General features: G+C 38.3%; 1 long non-coding RNA gene across 1 annotated transcript in view; it reads right to left on the bottom strand.

Moving 5' to 3' along the window:
* The window catches only part of LOC123791476 (uncharacterized), a 507,626-nt gene that overhangs the window by 442,432 nt on the left and 46,735 nt on the right, over positions 1-18,459 (bottom strand). Inside the window, exon 5 of the long non-coding RNA XR_006779388.2 lies at positions 2,244-2,467. This is a non-coding gene — a long non-coding RNA (uncharacterized LOC123791476). The remainder of the gene's footprint in view (positions 1-2,243; positions 2,468-18,459) is intronic.

The following is an 18,459-nucleotide window of genomic DNA, read 5'->3' on the forward strand; positions in this document are numbered from 1 at the left end:
TATATTGATTAGTGTTTAGACATTTAAAATGTACCCTACAGCAAGAATATGTGTTTACAATACTATTCTCTCTTCTGATGTTTGTAAGTATTACAGGTATTGATTTAAGACATCTCAAAAATGCCAAACTTAATAGAATCAGATGAAACGGGGTTTGACTCTTTTAAAACTGGAATTTAATTTTTAAATGTTTGAATAATAGTGTCCTTAAAGGTCTCTGTATTGTGAACGCTATTTCTGCCATTACATATTTTAATGATGAGTGCTCGATTAAACTGTGCATTATAAATTCCACCCCCTCTCAAAAGTAATAGAGAAAGAAAATATAAAAATGATCAACTCTAGCACTCACAACTGGAACAAAATGTTTTCTCTTTATTTTATGTACTTCTGATTGTAAAATAAGGACTGGGATATTATTCCCCCCTTAACTTGCATTCTGTGTAACTTAGAGCTCTTTGCAATAAAACGAAATGGTGCTTCATCAGGATGTTACTGGGAGTACCAAGGCAATTTACAAACTTTCTATCATTAAGTCTGAGAACATCACTGTGAGGCAGGTATTAATATAACACTTCTCTCTTGAGGAGTTCAATGCACTTTACATAACTTTATTAACTCTTCCCTGAGCTGGGCAAAAAGTCTAAGTAAGATACCTCACCAATGTACCTCATATCCAATGATTGCATTAGAATAGAAAAGACTCTATCCAGCCACAAACTTTAAGTTCGCTTTTACTTCTAATCTGAAGTTATGACTAAAGACAAGGCCAATAGGTTTCACTCAACATATTTGGCTTTTGCTAATACTTATTGTTTAACAGGTTTCAATTTCATAAATGTGAAGTCAGAATTAAACACCTGAAAGGGTATTGATCCTATTAATTCTTTAGCAGTAATTGTTTCTGAAGATGGAAGAAATTCAAAGATAACAATGAACTTTTCCCTCTATTAAAGTACAGTAGAAATTATGAAAGCAGAATATGATCCTGGGGACAGGCATCACAATATCTTTAAGTAAATAAATGCCTTTTTTAGCAAGAGTGCGACAATACACAAACGGAGACAGCCAGAAGAGAGATACAAAGTGAAGGGCATAGAAACACTAAGAACAGCACAGCTAACAGAGCTTATCAAGTGTCAGCCACTACTTTAAGGAACCCACATGTATTAACTCATTTCATCCTCATAACAACTCCCTAATGAAAGTAATATTATCCCCACTTGATGGATAAGGAACTGAGGCTCAACTAAGCCTGCCCCGGCTCACAAAGCTACTAAATAGCAGAGCTGGGCTACAACCCAGAAAATATAATTCCAGAGCCCAGGTTCTTAGCCAATTTACTAGAAAGGAAGAAAGCTGTTCCCAGAGGCCTCCATCCATGATATACCATATCCTAGAGTTCCAAGTCCATAAGATTTTTCCATCCAATTGCAACGATTTCCTGCTTTACGGTCAACCTCGCAATCAACAGAAAACAACTGTTCAAGTTTGTGTATTGTGATTTCAAAATATGACACTAGTATTTAGAAGAGGGTCACAAGGAGGCAGTACAGTATAATCAGGAGTACAGTACTTTAACAGGCTGTCTTTAGGCGAGTTACTTCTATCCAAGCTTCATAAAATAGAGATAATGGAACTTACTTACTGATGCTGTAGTCAGAATTAAACTGGTTAATATTAAGTGTTTAACACGGGGGCTCACATGTAGTAAGCACTCAATAAGTGGTTGCTGTTATAGTAAGTTAATATAAAATTAAGTGTGCCATTCTCAAAACTCTGAAATTCAGAATTAACAGTGAATTTAACATATCACAATACTGGCGATAAACTAAATTTAATTGCTTCTTTTACCAAATATATGTTCTAGGCGTTATGCATGATCTTATTTAATCCTCAGAATAAACCTAGAATAATTTAAGTGCGGTTATGCCTACTTCTAGATATGAAAATAAGCTTAGAGACTTTACTTGCCCACTATTTTGCCAATAGTAAAATCATGTGATAAATCAATTAACTAGATGTTTCCGAAAAAGCAGGATGAAAACCAGTAAGCAGGGAGAATATCTGAAAAACTCTTCCCTCTCAGAATATAATGAACCTGAAAAAGTTCCTGGACTAAAGTTCACCTTGTTTAGCTTTGCTATAATTAGAGTAAAGCAGCACCCAGAGAGCAGTTAGAATAGAGATGATAAAGAGGAAGAATACTGCCCCAAAATATATCCCCCATGCCCAGCACATACCAGGTGTTTCTGCTCCTTCCATCAGAGCCACCAAGGAAAACAGCAGGGGCCAACGTTAGGTAGCAGCTTTCTGAGGGAGGCAGGCAAGAACTCTGCACTCAGGGGCTGGAGCCCCAGCCAAAGGAAAGTAAGACTGCGATACTGTAAAGCAGATTTGCCTTGCATTAGCCTCACTTGCACCCAAATATCCTGTAGAGGTCTGCTTTTGGTCTATTCATAGAGATCTGCAGAAAAAGAGAAAATACATTACATTAATCTTTCTCTGACCTCCCTGAACTTAATCTACCACTATTCCTTAAATTGGAAATGTCTTAGTTATGCAAAACAAAAAATACCTCCTGCTGAATTAGGACACTATTTCCTCTTTCTCTCTTAATGCAAATAAAAAGTTTTTGTCATTTCCATAACCTCTACTGTATACAGAAATAAAATCACTTATCATTCTCATTTAAAGAATACGATTCAGAACTGATTATAATATATACTTTATTTCTACAATGACTGAAAAAAAGCTTTAAGTGAAAGAATGGAAGTTCACCTTTCACTGGCTAACACACAAGCCAATATGGAGGATGAGGCAGATATAAAGTAATCATATATAAAAAGAGTCACAGGCACAATGATACAGGGTTCTCTTACACGGGTGTGGAAAAAAGTGAAAAACAATCAACCCACATGTCAGCAAGAAATATAATTGAAAATGTATCCGTATTATCTCAAGAATTCTAAGAGCTTGTGCTCCATTACCCATTATCAGGCAGCATGCAAACTAACTGTTTCTTCCGTGTTTAGAACATATGACCTCTCTTGATAACTCATTCAAACTCTTAATAATCGTCATATGAAAGTAAACCTTTTCTTACCTAACTCCACTCCTATGACATGCCTGAAACACCTAGCATGATGCTGACCACATACAAGGTACTCCATAAACCCTTGTTGACGGTATGGTGATTTTGGTCTATTTCCCTTTTCTCTGACCTCAGGGGAGGAGACAGGAGAAATGCTTAGACAGAAACATGGGCAAATAGTTAGATATAAGAGGAAGTTGATGAGGGACAAATGCAGAGTAGAACTGAGGAAAACAATGTGGAATGACTCATTGTGCCCTAGTACAGTATGATCTATTTTGGAAGACACAGCCAGCCACCAAACAAAATATTCACTGCAAAACAACACTTGCTAAAGCCTACACTCAGAAAATCAACAGCTTCACTGCATCCCCGCTCAATTCCATGGAAGTCATTCCCAAATTAGCAATCTCTTTCTAACCCTGACCTCTCCCAGAATTCCAGTTCCACTGGGGTGGTAAGATGTCCATTCTGTCCTTCCTCCCTGGCTTTACTGCTAGTATGGAAGGTATCTCTGGTGAGAACGAGTGAAGAGAACCATTGTGGGTTGTCAAAGTGACTCACTGACATTTTAATAGGAGTAGTAATCAAAATTAACAAGGAAAATTGTTTACTTGTCTTACAGATCCTTCAGTCTCTTGAATCTAACAACGTATAGAAAGGACCTGACAATGCTCATGCTAGAAGTTAGAGAAACCTGGGGGAGGGGGTAGAGGGATCACTGGAAAAAGTAGGCGATTAGTTAACAGCAGGACTCTGGTAATGGAATGGACTTGCTTGTTATCTCCAGCAATAAAAGATCCAACAAGGGATTAAATCTGAATACCCTGGAAGCACCTCAAACTTAAAATTTCTAAAATTAAACTTCCCCAAGAACCAGTTTCTGCTGACTTCCTTGTTTGTTAAGGGTACACTTGTTCTCTCAGGCTCCAAACATGAGTCATCCTGCCTCATTCCTCACCCACCCCCACCATATCTAATTAAACACCAACTTGAGTCTGTTTTTCTCCTCAGCACTTTTTGCAACTTTCTGCTGTTTTCTTTTCCCATTACTTCATCTCTAATTTGGTTTTGACCTCACACCTGTCTCCGACTACAGCCCCTCAACTATTCCAGACAATCTATCTGGCAGGTGGCTTCAGCTTTGAGTTTGAGCTCTGCCTTGATTGGGTCACTATTATTAACAGAAATATTCTGGATTCCCCCTTGTCTGCTGTACAAATACTCCAAGCTACTTCCAAATGCACCCTAAATTGCCTTTCGGTCTTACTCCTGGCATCCTGGACACCAGCCATGCTGGCAAGAATACTGCTCTCAACCACACTCTCCTGCCCCGACGTCCCACCATTGCTTTTCCTTTAATAGTCTTCCCAGCCCCAGTGCATTCCAACCAGAAGCACACACTCTCTCTCTCTCTTGTTCTCCACTAGGCTCTCTGCCCTTGCAAGAAAGAACCATGTCTTACTTGTCTTCTTACATCCCTTAGTATATGGCATGCTGCCCCTCACAGAATGAGTGTTCAGGAGCTATTTTATGTGAACAAATGCAGAAACAAAATGACTCTTCCAGATATTGTTCTCAAACAGTGCTTTTCAAGCTTTAGAGTGCTACAGAAATACCTGTGATGTTTATTCAGATATTCTGATTCCAAATATCTGATCTGAGAACCAAGAATGGATATTTTAAGGGCTTTTTAAACGAAAATTCCTTTAGTTTCCATGGAAAAAAGGTGCTGCTTATGCAATAAACAGTCTGAGATGTTGAGATAGGTCCCACAATATCATTCTAAAAAAAAGGGGGGGGGCTTTAAAAAACTGCACACCTCAACTTACCAAAATAATTGATGTTCAATAATAATAAGCACAGATATCACTTGGAGTTAATTTATTTTTATTTTAAGAATCATTTATTAGGTCAAATAAATCAAGCAGGATAATATTTCAGTTGATGGTTTCTACTGAAAAAATTTCCATTCCAAGCAAAAAATTGTTCTCAAATAGTTCCTATAATGCACTATCAAAAAGTACACAAAAATAACAATTTCTTTCCTTACAGAAAGGGTTTTGGTTTGCTACAGAAATATTGTTGTTTCCCCAAAATTCAAAAAAAAAAATGACTTTAAGATTGTACAGTGTTAGGGGCACCTGGGTGGCTCAGTCAGTTAAACATCTGCCTTTGGCTCAGGTCATGATCCCAGGGTCCTGGGATCGAGACCCACGTCAGGGCTCCCTGCTAAGCGGGGAGCCTGCTTCTCCCTCTCACCTCTGTTCATGCTCTCTCCCCCACTACTTCTCTCTCTCCCTCAAAAATAAATAAATAAAATCTTTAAAAAAAAAAAGATTATACAATGGTAGAAAGCAAAAGAAGAAGAAGATGATGATGATGATGATTTTCCCTCTCTTTATAATAGAACAGAAACTTTACTTTGTCTATCCATAGTCTGGCCTCATCTTGCTTTTGGGCAACCATTTTCCATCTCTGTCCTGTTTACTTGCACCTTGGAACCCCACCACAGAGTCTGTGTGCTTTAGCCTAGTCTGAGTTCTTAGAGAACTCACAGGTTCTTAGGGAAGACTGTCCATGCAAGGAGAGTAAGTAAATATAGAGAAAGGTGGATTTTTTTCTTTAGAAGTCGATGAATTCAAAGAAAACTATCTTTCTATAGAATTTAGAGATGGACAATATAAATTATATCTAATTATAAATTCTAACAATTTACACTGTATTATAAAAATATTTTTACAACTAATATAAAAAAAGAATATTTTACCTTTACCTAGTTCTAAAAATATAGCCAAGGGGTGTCTCAGTTGGTTAAGCGCCTGCCTTCAGCTCAGGTCATGATCCAGGGGTCCTGGGGTCAGGCTCTCTGCTCAGCAGGAAGTCTGCTTCTCCCTCTCCCTTGCCCTCCCACCCCCAACCTTGTGCTCTCTCTCAAATAAATAAAATCTTTAAAATGTATTTATATAGACAGAGCCAAAATAAATAATCATGCATGTAAAAAAAAACTTGTGTATAAGATTTAGTTACGTTACTTTTAACAGCAAAGTAACTATAAACTAAGTGTCCAAAAGTAAAAGACTGATTAAATATACTATAATTAATAAACTGAAATAGTATATAATCACTAAAATGCTGCTGTATAAATCTGTTCACTAAAATAATATTAAAAATTTAAGAAGCTGATTACAAAAGACTATACAAAATATTATAACATTTTACAAGACACATTCAATCATAGAAAATAAACACTAGAAAGACATTCCCAAAATGTCAATCATGGTGGTTTCTGGCTTTGGGGTTACTGTTTTTTTTATTCTGTTGTTAACAGTTTATCTATTTTATACATTATAATAAATGTAATATTTTTGTAACCAGTACACAAAGAAGGAAATGTCTGGATTGTAGTGATACCTGGGTCACCTTGAGCAAATTGCCTAAGCTTACTTAGTCAGTTAGTTACTTCATCTAAAAAAGTGGGCCAATAATTGTACCAACTTTACAGAGTTGAGTAATAATTAAAATAAATGATATGGGGCACCTGGATGGCTCAGTTGATTGTTTGCCTGTGGCTCAGGTCATGATCCTGGGGTCCTGAGATCGAATCACTGTTGGACTCCCTGCACAGCAGGGAGTCTGCTTCTCCCTCTCCTTTTGACTCTCCTCCTGCTCATGCTCTCTCCCTCTCTCTCATATAAATAAATAAAATCTCTTTAAAAATTTATAAAATAAAATAAAGGGTATAATACATGTAAAATATTTAGCGCTGGTATATGAATAAACAGGAATTTGAAAAGACCAGCTAAAGGGGTTGTATTGGAATTTCAAGTTTCCCCTCTTTTTTATTCTTAATCATTTTAACCAACAAGCCAGTCCACCCTTGAGTTCAAACTCTTCTAAATCAAGTAAGTGTTTCACTAACATGGGGGGCGGGGGGGGATTGTCGATCCAAAGAAGGTAACTATGGCTGTGGCCCAAGTTGATATTTTCCACTAGTTGCATTGCACATTGGTGGTTTCAACAAATGGCCATAATAGCCAACAGGGGAAAGAAAAGAATTATCTTTCGAATCCATGCTCTTCAGGAATTCTACGAAGGAAACACATAATTGCTAGAATTTGGCTGGTGTATTGAACCTGGTGCGTTAAGAAAAGTCATGGGACTTCTAATGATAGAAAATGGTCCAGACCTCAGGTTTGTATGTCATCAATAAAAATAAATCTTTTAAGCAAAGTACTGTAATGAAGCCATGTTTTACTTCTGGGTACACTTTAGTCATTTTAACTGGAAAAATATACTGTTATTTGGTATAATTATTATACTTTCATTTTTCTTGGATGTATGTATCACTGTTAATCAGATAATAATCTCACTGAAAACATTCACAAGTTCAGGGATACACTCCTTCCTTCCTTCATTCATTCACCTAACAAATATTTATTGGTTACTTTGTATGTGCCATTCACAACATAGATACTAAGGACACAAGGAAGGTCTCTTCTCATGGCGCAGAGCATAGTGGAAAAAGATTATGCAAATAATACCATGAAAAATAAGTAATAATAATGTAATTGATGCTACAAAGGAGAGGCAGTAGAGTACCAGGTGAAGAGTACAGGATGTGGAATTAGAAGCAGCAAACTATTAAGATGCTGAGAGTTCTCTACCATGTAAAGAGGTTTCTCTCTCATCCCTCCCTCTGTGTGAGTGTGTGTGTGTGTGTGTGTGTGTGTGTGTGTGTGTGTGAGCGCGTGCACGCGCTCATGCGCATCCTGAATGTCCATCATGGACTATCAGCACCCATGCTTTAACTTTGTAAGGTGACAATGTTAGGGGTGCATATTGGTTTGCTAGGGCTGTCACAGCAAAATACCACAGACTGGGCACCTGAAACAACAAAATTTTTTTCACAGTTCCAGAATGCTGAAAGTCCAAGATCAGGGTGCCAGCAGGATTGGTTTCCTCTGAGGCCTCTCTCCTTGGCTTGCAGATGGCCAATCTCTTGCTGCTTCACATGGTTTTTCCTCTGTGCCTGTCACTCCTCATGTCACTGCCACTCTTTATGAGGACACTGGTCAGGTTAGATTAGGGCCCCATCCAAACAGCCTTCTTTTAACTTGATTGCCTCTTTAGAAACCTTGTTTCTAAATACCATTATATTCTGAGGTACTAGGAGTTGGGATTTCAAAATATGAATTTTGCAGGGACATGATTCAGCCCATAGAAGGGTATTAGGGGACAGAGTTGCCACATATGGTAGTGCCAGTTATGCACCGCACAATTCCAGCATGTGTCATCCACAACACAATTATCAATTTTTCTCATTTTTTATGGAAAATTTCTTGTAGAAAGTTTTTTAATTGAAAACTTCCTGGAGAAAGATTTTTCTGGCTTTCACAAAGGACCTTTTGGACTAGCACTGCTGCTCTGTGGTAGGAAACCCTTCCTGGACCCCGTTTGCCCCGCCCTGCACTCCTTCCCTGAAGAGTGATGTATTTTGGATAATTGATATAGAAAGAGTTTCATGAAGGTCCTATGTCTACATTCCCATAATAAAGGCACTGTGGGGTAGGATTAAACAGGTAACTTGAATAACGTGGCCTAGGCTTCAACTCCAGTCCTACCACGTGACCCTAGCCCTTAACACTTGTGTGCTTAAGATGCCTCACGCATAAAATAAAAATGATAGATGTACCTACTTTTTAGGGTTAGTGTAAGAATCCAATAAGATTACACCTATTTATAAAATGCTTTGTTTAAGCAAACATGCAATAAAAGCTGATGATAATTTGTATGTAGTTTCAAGAGGGCTGCAACTACACTCTAGTATACACCAAATACCTGACAGAACTCCTGGCATGGAGAGGATATTCCAGACTCGTTAAATGAATGAGCTTCCTAAAGGAATCAGGGTCATACTGCAGAATTCCTATCTACAATGGAGAATGGGGCTCTCATCTCATTAGTCCATGCATCCTCTGAACCCCCTAGTATGGGATCTTGTGTACAGTAGGTTCCAAAATGTTTACTAAGTTGCTACCGGGTTAAATAAACAGAAAATATATTAATATAATTTTTACCATTGCTCTTTTTCTGAGTGACTTTTCCTTAGGAGACAAAGAGCTCCTTGATTTATGAGAAGTGCTACATGATTACAAATGCCTGTGTTGGAGTTCTAGAGACAGACAGTGGCGATGGGTTGCACAACAATGTGACTGTAGTTAATGCCACTGAACTGTACCCTTCAAAACCAGTCAGAATGGTAACTTTTATGTTATGTATATTTTACCACAACTTTTTTTTAATGTCCACTGTGATTGCATGATGAGAAAAATGGGAAACTTTGCTACAGAAATATAAAGTTGTTTTGAGAATCAAGTAAGATACCACAGTGCCTGGCACATAGCAGACACTTGATAAAAGGTAGTTCCCCTTAACTATAAGAAACAAAAATGAGGGTTGCTGGAGGGGGTGGGGGATGGGGAAACTGGGTGACGGGCATTAAGGAGTGCATGTGATGTGATGAGCACTGGGTGTTATATGCAACTGATGAATTGTTGGACACTACATCTGAAACTAATGATGTACTATATGTTGGCTAATAGAATTGAAATTTTAAAAAAAATTTTGTCCCATTTTCCATTAGTTCTAGGTCACAACTGCGCCTGATGGTGACAGTCACCCAGAATGCTCACTATAGTTCCTATTGCCAGATAAAAAGTTTCCTCTGAGGGGGAAAAAATCTCCAACCCTTGTAATGTTTCATGTCCTGATACTGTAGATGGTGGCAACCACCCCTCTGGAAGAAACCTTGCAGCTTGGTCTCTGTTATAGTCAACTTTAATACCATAAGTTATAAAGTATAATAGGAAGAGCTTGACACTATTAAAAGACGACATGCCATTTACTGTCCATTTTGGATAGGCATCTATTGTTTCAAAGTATCATAGATTTTTTTCAATTACAGCTCTAGTGAATTTATGTGTTTCTTTATAAAGTAATTCTGTAGGAGTTGAGGGATTAGACTATATGTAGGCTAATTGAACATAATAAAAAATAAAGAAAGTAGAGTCACTAACTCTTTCTTTAGAGAAAAACCACAAGAAGCTACAAAGAAGGAATGAAAGATATAAATAAGAATTTCATATTTAATATGCAGCCAATAGCTTATTTTAAAAGATATATTCCTGTTCACCTACTAATCATTCTCCTTGAATTTGACTATTTTTTTAAAAAATCAACATATTCTTGATTGCCTGAGTTTAAATAAATCATGGCATGATCCTGAGAACTTGGCAAGAACATCAATGATTTTACATCTGGTATCACACACCAGCTGCATGTTGAGGGAATGAAAAGCTTTTCTATTTCTTTACCTTGCTTCATTAGTGAATATGTGGTGATGCATGCGTTACCGCGAGTGTGCAGCCTCAGCTCCCCATATGGAGAGGCATCCCGCAATGTCACAAAACTCATGCATCATTTGCTATGGTGCTGAATTTTCTAAAATAACGAGATGATATTTTTACTGAAATCTTTTTATCTATGAATGGACATATTTTTTTATCGATAGGGCTATATACTTAATGTATATTGATAGAACCTGTTGCAAAAATCTCTAATGGAGAAATAACTTTAGCTGTCACAGTTGAACATATGTACAGTATGGTACCCATCTTCAAATCATCATACAGTAAAAAACAATAATTTCCTTGCCAAATCTATGTCCGACACATTTTCTACTTAGTTCTTGACAACTATACTTCTCACTGGAAAAATATCTGCACTGCGAGCTTTGTGGTTATCTAATTAAAGAAATCTTTATGTGTCCTCATTCTCATCACAGTTACTTGCCTTATGTTTGCATATTGTAAGTTTAACAAACACCTCTTCTTATTAGTTATCTATTGCTGGACAACAAATTACCCCAAAATTTAATGGCTTAAAACAACAATAATAATTTATTGTCTTGAGCGTTCTTTGGGTCGGGGAGGTTAAGAGTGGCTTAGCTGGGCAGCCATGGCTCAGAATCTCTCATGAGGTTACAGTTTAGGCACCAGAGCTGCATTTGTCTTAAGGTCTGACTGTGGCTGAAGGATCCACTTTCAAGACTGCTCACTCAGGTGAAAGGCAAGTTGTCACTGACTCTTGTGGCAAGAGGCTATCAGTCCTTTTAATGTGGAACTCTCTAGAAAGCTCCTTAAATGTCCTTATGACATGACAGCTGAATTTGTCCACAGTGACTGACCCAAGAGAACAAGGCAGAGGAGGCACTCTCCTTTACAACCTAGCTCTGAAAGTCACGTACCAACACTTCCACCGTGGTCTATTACTGGTCATGCTACCAAACCTGGCACAATATAGAAGGGGACTACGTAAGGTCCTAAATATCAAAGGTAAAAATCTTTGAGGGCCATCATGAAGGCTGGCTACCATACTCCTAGTTTTTTTTTTTTTTTCAAATTTTAAGTTTTCATTGTACATATACTTTTATTTTGTTGAAATCTGATTTTGTACACGTTCACTTTTCTTCTTGGCAGAACATTAAAATACCAGCATAAAAGTAAAAATAGAGGTTCTCAACCATAATAACTTAATCAATCTAAAAATTATAAATCCATCCATAACTAAATAAAGAAAAACATTTTTCTAATCTAACAGCAAAGCTATTTGTAATCCATTGAAAGCACTTACCTGATAATAAAACAAGAATCACTTTAAATCACGGGTTAAAATTATATAGACCAGGAAACTAATTATTGGAAGAGATTTTGCTGTTTCATCTTATTCAATATTCTGAGGTAATACCAATCATTAATCTCAAACTGAAATATTTTTTTAAATAAAATAAAACATGCATATATCTGATCTTCTGAAAGCTTTTAATTAACGATACCTTAAAGGAAGAGAATTATTTTTATGGGTTTTTAAAATAATGAAAAGGAAATATTCATGCAGAACTTATTACTAAGCTATTTGAAGAATCTTTATCTTGGTACCCACTTTACTGATTCAACAAATATGTCTGAGCACCTTTTGCTTTGAGATGCTCTGGGGATATATAGAAATCTAAGCCAAGGCCATTGCCCTCAAGGAGTTATACCTTGTTAGGCTGACAAGACAGGTTAACACATACTTTAATGCTAAACATTGTACAATAAGTTTCATAAGAGAAGGGGAAAGAGCACTAAGAGTTAGAAGAGGAAGAAATCAATTCTAATTGGCAAACCCAGCAAAGCATATGGAATATAGGCATTCGAGGCAACCCTCGAAGGATGAGTAGGTTTGAACAGTGGGCGATAGTAGAGTGGTTATTACAGGAGCAGCAAAATCAAAGTGTAAATGGAGGAAATCATGAAGTCAACTAATACACACCACGCCCTCCCCACTGTAGGCACATTCTCCAAATATTCTCCAATTCCATATTCCCATGTTCTGCATATTTCAAGGTGAGAGTCAAAGTAGATTCTGCTGCTCTGATGACTATGTCCTACTCCTCTTCCATCTTTCATCCAACGCAACAGTGTCATTACCTTCTACCAGCTTTTTGGTTCACATTTTCTGAGTTTGGTTTTCCTGACATTCCATCAGTACTATAATTTACATACTATACATTCAGTAAGTTCTTTTTTTTTTTTTTTGCTTTAATTAACCAGTGAGGGTTTCTATGTAAGATTTAAATTTTTAACTATTCTGATACAGTTCTGTGTCAGATTGCATTTTCCAGCATGACCACAAAAATAGCCTGAGCTGAGGTTTTAGCCAGAGCCACCATCTGACTGCCACCAAAAGACTGATCTCTATTGAGAACTCCTACTTGATCCCAATCCACCCCAGAACCATTAGAGGTAATAATGAATGTTGTTTTTTTATGCCATTATGACTTGGAGTGGTTTGTTTCAGAACAGTAAATACTGAGGAGAGATTCTGATACCCAGAAGTGGGGCACAGCCATAACAAAATCCTACGACATAGAGCATTATGTATAGGACCAGCTTGTGAGCAGAAACTGGGATGACATTAAGGAGACTACTAGCGGAAACCTAAAGAGCCTCCATGAAAGTATTATGGAAGCCTAGAGGGCTTCAAGGGAGGGTTCAGGCAAAATAAGGGAAATGTCATTGAAAGCAGGAGGAAAGGGCTCCCTTGTTATGCAGAGGGCCAAAGTATGGCAGCACTGTTGCCTGTGGTCATGTGGAAAATAGGAAATGTACCTAATGAGCTCCAAGACTAGCTAATGGAGATTTCAGGCAGAATACTGAAATTGCCACCTGGCTTCTTCTGACTGCCTGTGGATAAAATGCAAAAGACAGAGATAAGCTAAAGAATGAACTAAGCTAAAGAACGAACTAAGCTAATGAATAAGCTAAAGAATTAAACAGAGGAGCCAAGACTTGCTGGGCTTGAAAATAAAACAATTTCATATTCTCAGCCTCTCTAGACAGCAAATGATTCTAAAATTAAAAGTACTTTCTGGGCAGAGATGAAATCCAGTACACTATCAGGAAAACAGGGTCCAAAAATGAAACTGAGGCTATGGTGGTAAATTCTTCATTAAAATCTTAGAAAGATCTAAGGTGGCACCTCACAGAGCCTTCCAATTGGACCAAAAGCTTTTCAAGGTTTGTAGGAGTGTTCTCTGCACATCTTTCTCAGTGAAACATTGGGCCTTTAAGAATCTTGAAGGATATCATCCCACAGCAGTGTCACACTGAGCCCAAGGTAAAGAAGTGCTTTGCTTGAAGAAATAGGATTGTAAAGTGATACATTTAAACACACATAAACAATGTTTCTAAGAGAATTATTCTGGTGGAACGACAGCAAAGCTGGACTAGAAAGGACAAACTCGAAATATTAAATAAAAAGAGGACTCTGAAACTATACTATTTTGCAGGCAACAAGCAGGCTGAGAAGGCTCTTCCATTGCAAACTCGGGATTTCTTATTGGGAAAAAGAAAAGGATAACTTTGAGGGCAGAACCAAAGGCCCAGGGGGTAGGACCAATGGCCATGACAAATACCTACCAGGCAAGTGGACTGAGCTAGGGTTCTGGAAACATGCCTGAAATCAGTGACTGCTTTACCTCTCTTGTTTTACCCTCGAGAAACTCTCCCACAGTTGTATGTTGGGGTGTGGGAGGAAGATAGGTCTCTCTAGTTCATAGGAGTTCAAATTGAGAGGACTGGGACACAAGAAGGTGTACCCCAACAGCCACATTTAAGAAGTCTTACTTGCCCCTGGGCCTGATTTTGATGACAAGAGCCTGGATTTTGAGCAAATGCCATACTGGAATGAGACTCAATGGAAGGGGTAAGTGTATTGAGCACATGGGAGGGATATAAATTGCCACGGCCAAAGGGTGGACTGTGACACATAGTACTTTCTAACTGACCACAAAACCTCCCATTCCAGATGCTCTTCTTGTACGGTGACCCTGAGAGATCATTCCTCTCACTGAGAGAGTATATGTCTCCTCCTCCTTGAATCTGGACAGGCCTATGGTTGTGGCAGAAATGATGTGACTTCAAAAGATAAGTTGTAAGCTTTCTACCAGAGCGCCTTGAAACACTTCCTCTTGGAACCAGTCACTATGTCCCAAGGAATAGGGAAGACCTCACTGAGAACCACGTGAAGGTGTTCTAGCCAACAGCCCCAGTTAAGGTCACAACCGAGAGCCAGCATCAACCTCCAGACAAGTGAGCGAGTGAGCCTGGGGATAATCCAGCCCCAGCCACTATCTGACTATACCACTGAATGTTGATCCCAAGTACAAACCACCTAGCTGAACCCAATTAACCCCAGAATCATAAGAAAAAAATATAAAATAAGTCCTGTTGCCTTAAGCCACTAAGTTTTAGAACAATTCATTATGTAGTAATAGATAATTAAAAGTTATCTATTAAAGAAATTATTTACTTTAATCCTTAACAAAGGATTGACAATATTAGAAACCAGATTTTTTTTCTACAAATATCTTTTAAAGTAGTTTTTCTCTTACGAAAAAAGTTTTCTTTTAAGGTGATATCTTTCTTCTTTTATATAAAAATAAGTGAAGTCTCGGGAGCGCCTGGATGGCTCAGTCAGTTAAGGTCATGATCCCAGGGTCCTGGGATCTAGTCCCACATCGGGCTCCCTGCTCATCAAGGAGCCTGCTTCTCCCTCTACACCCCCCCCCCCACTCATGACCTCTCTCTCACTCTCTCTCACACTATTCCTCCCTCTCTCTCAAATAAATAAATAAAATCTTTTTTAAAAAGGAAAGAAAGAACAGCCTCTTTTAAAAAAAAAAATGTATGTGAAGTCTCTTGTAGTCAATGTATGTTGCTCTTTGTCTGCATACCCTATCCTCCAGTTCAGGTTGGCCCATGAGTGGTTCCCACTATTCAGAGACTGCCATGTGGCCCACCATAGTGAGGCAGTCCATCTACAGAATGAACTAGTGAAGTATAAGTTAAATTGCTGTAACAAAGAATCTCCAAAATATAGTTAGAGAAGCTAAGAAGATTATTCACTCTCATTTAACAGTCCAGAAGTGAGCATTTCAGGGCCAGCAAAGGGGCTCTGCTTACAAATTTATCCAGGGATGCAGTCTTTTCATGGTGTTCATCTTCCAGAAACCTCCTAGGGTTATTTATCTTCATCTGCAGGGTCAACACCACTCCCTAGCACCACATTTACACTGCCATTTGCAGGAAGAGGGAGACAGAGCACAGTGGATGACAAAAAAAAAAAAAAAACTTCTTTATTTGGGGTGCCTGGGTGGCTCAGTCGTTAAGCGTCTGCCTTCAGCTCAGGTCATGATCCCAGCTCAGATCGAGCCCCACATCGGGCTCCCTGCTTGGCGGGAAGCCTACTTCTCCCTCTCCCACTCTCCTTGCTTGTGTTCTCTCTCTTGCTGTCTCTGTCAAATAAATAAATAAAATCTTAAAAAAAAAAAAAACTTCTTCATTAAAATAGATTCCAGAACTTCCACCCCCATTATTTCTGCCGTCCTCATATTGGCCAAAACTTAGAGCCACCCCTAGCTATAAGGAAGGCTAGGAAATGTAAACTGTAGTTGAGCAGCTATATACTTAGTTTTGGTACAAACATTCTTTTAAAAAGCCCTGTGTTCTCTGCTTCTTGGTATTCACACCCTTATATAATCTCCTCCCCTTGAGCGTGGATGGGACCTGTGACTTGCTTCTAACCAGTAGAATATGACAAAGGTAATGGGATGTACATGAATACATTACTTAAGAATGTCGTGTCCATTTTGATAGGAGATTCTTTCCCTTGCTACCTTCCAAGATGCAAGCTGCCATGTTGTGGGTCATATACAGAGAGGGCCATATAGAGAAGGCCAAACAACAAGGAAGTGAGGGCAGTGCCTGTCCAACAAGCAGCATGGAAGTGACTGCTACCAAAGACCACAAAATCCAACAGGTCAGAAGACAGACAGTGCTTCCACCCTTCAACAAGAGAACAACAGCAACATTGGTACCAGAGGGCAAACTTAAGGCATTTAATGAGAAAGAACAATCACAGGGAACCAACCACTCAGTCGGCCTGGTCAGACCAAGTCATACAGGTCAAATTACAATTAATTAGGAGATGCTCATGCAATCAATATAAAAAATTTATACTATGAATCAGATGCTAAAAATGCCACAATAACTTAGTGTGATGTGACTATTGCACAGTAGGGACAGACAAATCCACAAATCTGACTCCCCAGAACAATGACTGGATGAACAATGTTAACATTTTTTTCCAGTGACTCTCTCCTATTTGTGGAGTAAGCTGACCAACCCCCTTTGATTGACACATTCTTTTCTATATATTCTTGTAATCCGAATATGCCAGGTAACGCCACAATGCAGTTATACAGACTGTATGGATTATAAAACCTGACAACATTGACTTTCATGTGGATTTCACATATTTGTATATTTATTATGAAATTTATCTGACCAGATGGAAGTCATGTGTTTTGAGGAAAGGGTACCTTTTGTAGGAATTCACATAGAACTCTACAAATGGTTTGAGCAGTTGACTGAGGAGAACATTTTCTAAAATCATTCAAAATTTGCTAAATAGACATACATACTCTAACAGACAAAAAAAAAAAAAAAAGAAGTGTACTGATGACATTTAGAGAGGGGAGTGAAGAAATGCAGGAGTCCCACTTGGACATTATCTTATTCTCTCTCAATCATATACTTTCTCATCAACCCTCAGCCTCAACTTAGGACCGCACTCTGGTCCAGAGTCTCAAATCTCCTCCTGAAGATTTTCCACCTGTTCCCAAATATGAGAAGTTCCATACCACGGTCCTTTTCTGTGCCTTATGAACTTTGATACCTCCAGTTTCAGCCTGACTGTAATGCTCATTTTTCTCTGCTCCAGTTTCTGCCTTCCCTGAAAAGAAGAGTGCTGTACTTTGATCCCATAAGCACAAGGAAGAAAGTAGGTGCCATGACTCCATATCAATCTTTCTACAAATAATAGCTGCAATATATTTCCTCCTGAATTATCTAAAGGCAAACACACCACCTCCAACACCAAGTGTATTAGTTCCCTAGGGTTTCCATGACAAATTACCACAAACTTGGATGGCTTAAAACAACAGAAATTTATTGTCTCACATTTCTGGAGGCTAAAAGAAATTAAGGTGTCAGCACAACCATGCTCCCTCTGAAAGTTCTAGGGGAGGATCCTTCCTTGCCTCTTTCTAGAGCTCACTCCAACTTCTGCCTCCATAACCATATGGCATTCTTTTGAGTCTATGTTCTAGTTCCCTACTTCTCATAAGGACTGAGGTCATTTGATTAGGGCCCACTGTGAGTAGTCTGCCCCATAGGTGTTTACTGAGAGGATCAACAGTGCTATAGATTAGAGAGTGCACAGCAACCAGCATATAGTAAGTACTCAACAGCTGACGCAATGATAGAAAGTTCATTTGAGGCCTCATCCAAATCTGAGATTCTGTAATTTTACAAGGGGTCTATTTAGAAGACAGTCATTTAGTAGTCCTAACATTTTAGGACCTTAGTATTTTTATTAATAATATTATTACTACCAACAACAATAGCTGCCAACAAATTGAAAACTAGCATTTTTAAGGTATTATACGAAATGTCTTACTATTGTCTCAAGTAAATATCTCTATGAGGTAACTACTATCATTTCAAATTTACAAGTGAGGAAATGAAGGCTCAGCCAGTTTACTTGATATATGCAAGGTCATACAGCTAATAAAATACAAAACCAAGACTCGATCCAAATCTGTCTGGCTCTACAGTCATATTTACCACTCATTACATTACTTCAAAGAACAAAATAGATGATGACCCTTCAGAGAAATAATACCAAATGGATAACAA

Source organism: Ursus americanus, chromosome 5 (assembly GCF_024610735.1).
Source record: "Ursus americanus isolate L20-20 chromosome 5, mUrsAme1.1.p, whole genome shotgun sequence".
NCBI lineage: Eukaryota > Metazoa > Chordata > Mammalia > Carnivora > Ursidae > Ursus > Ursus americanus.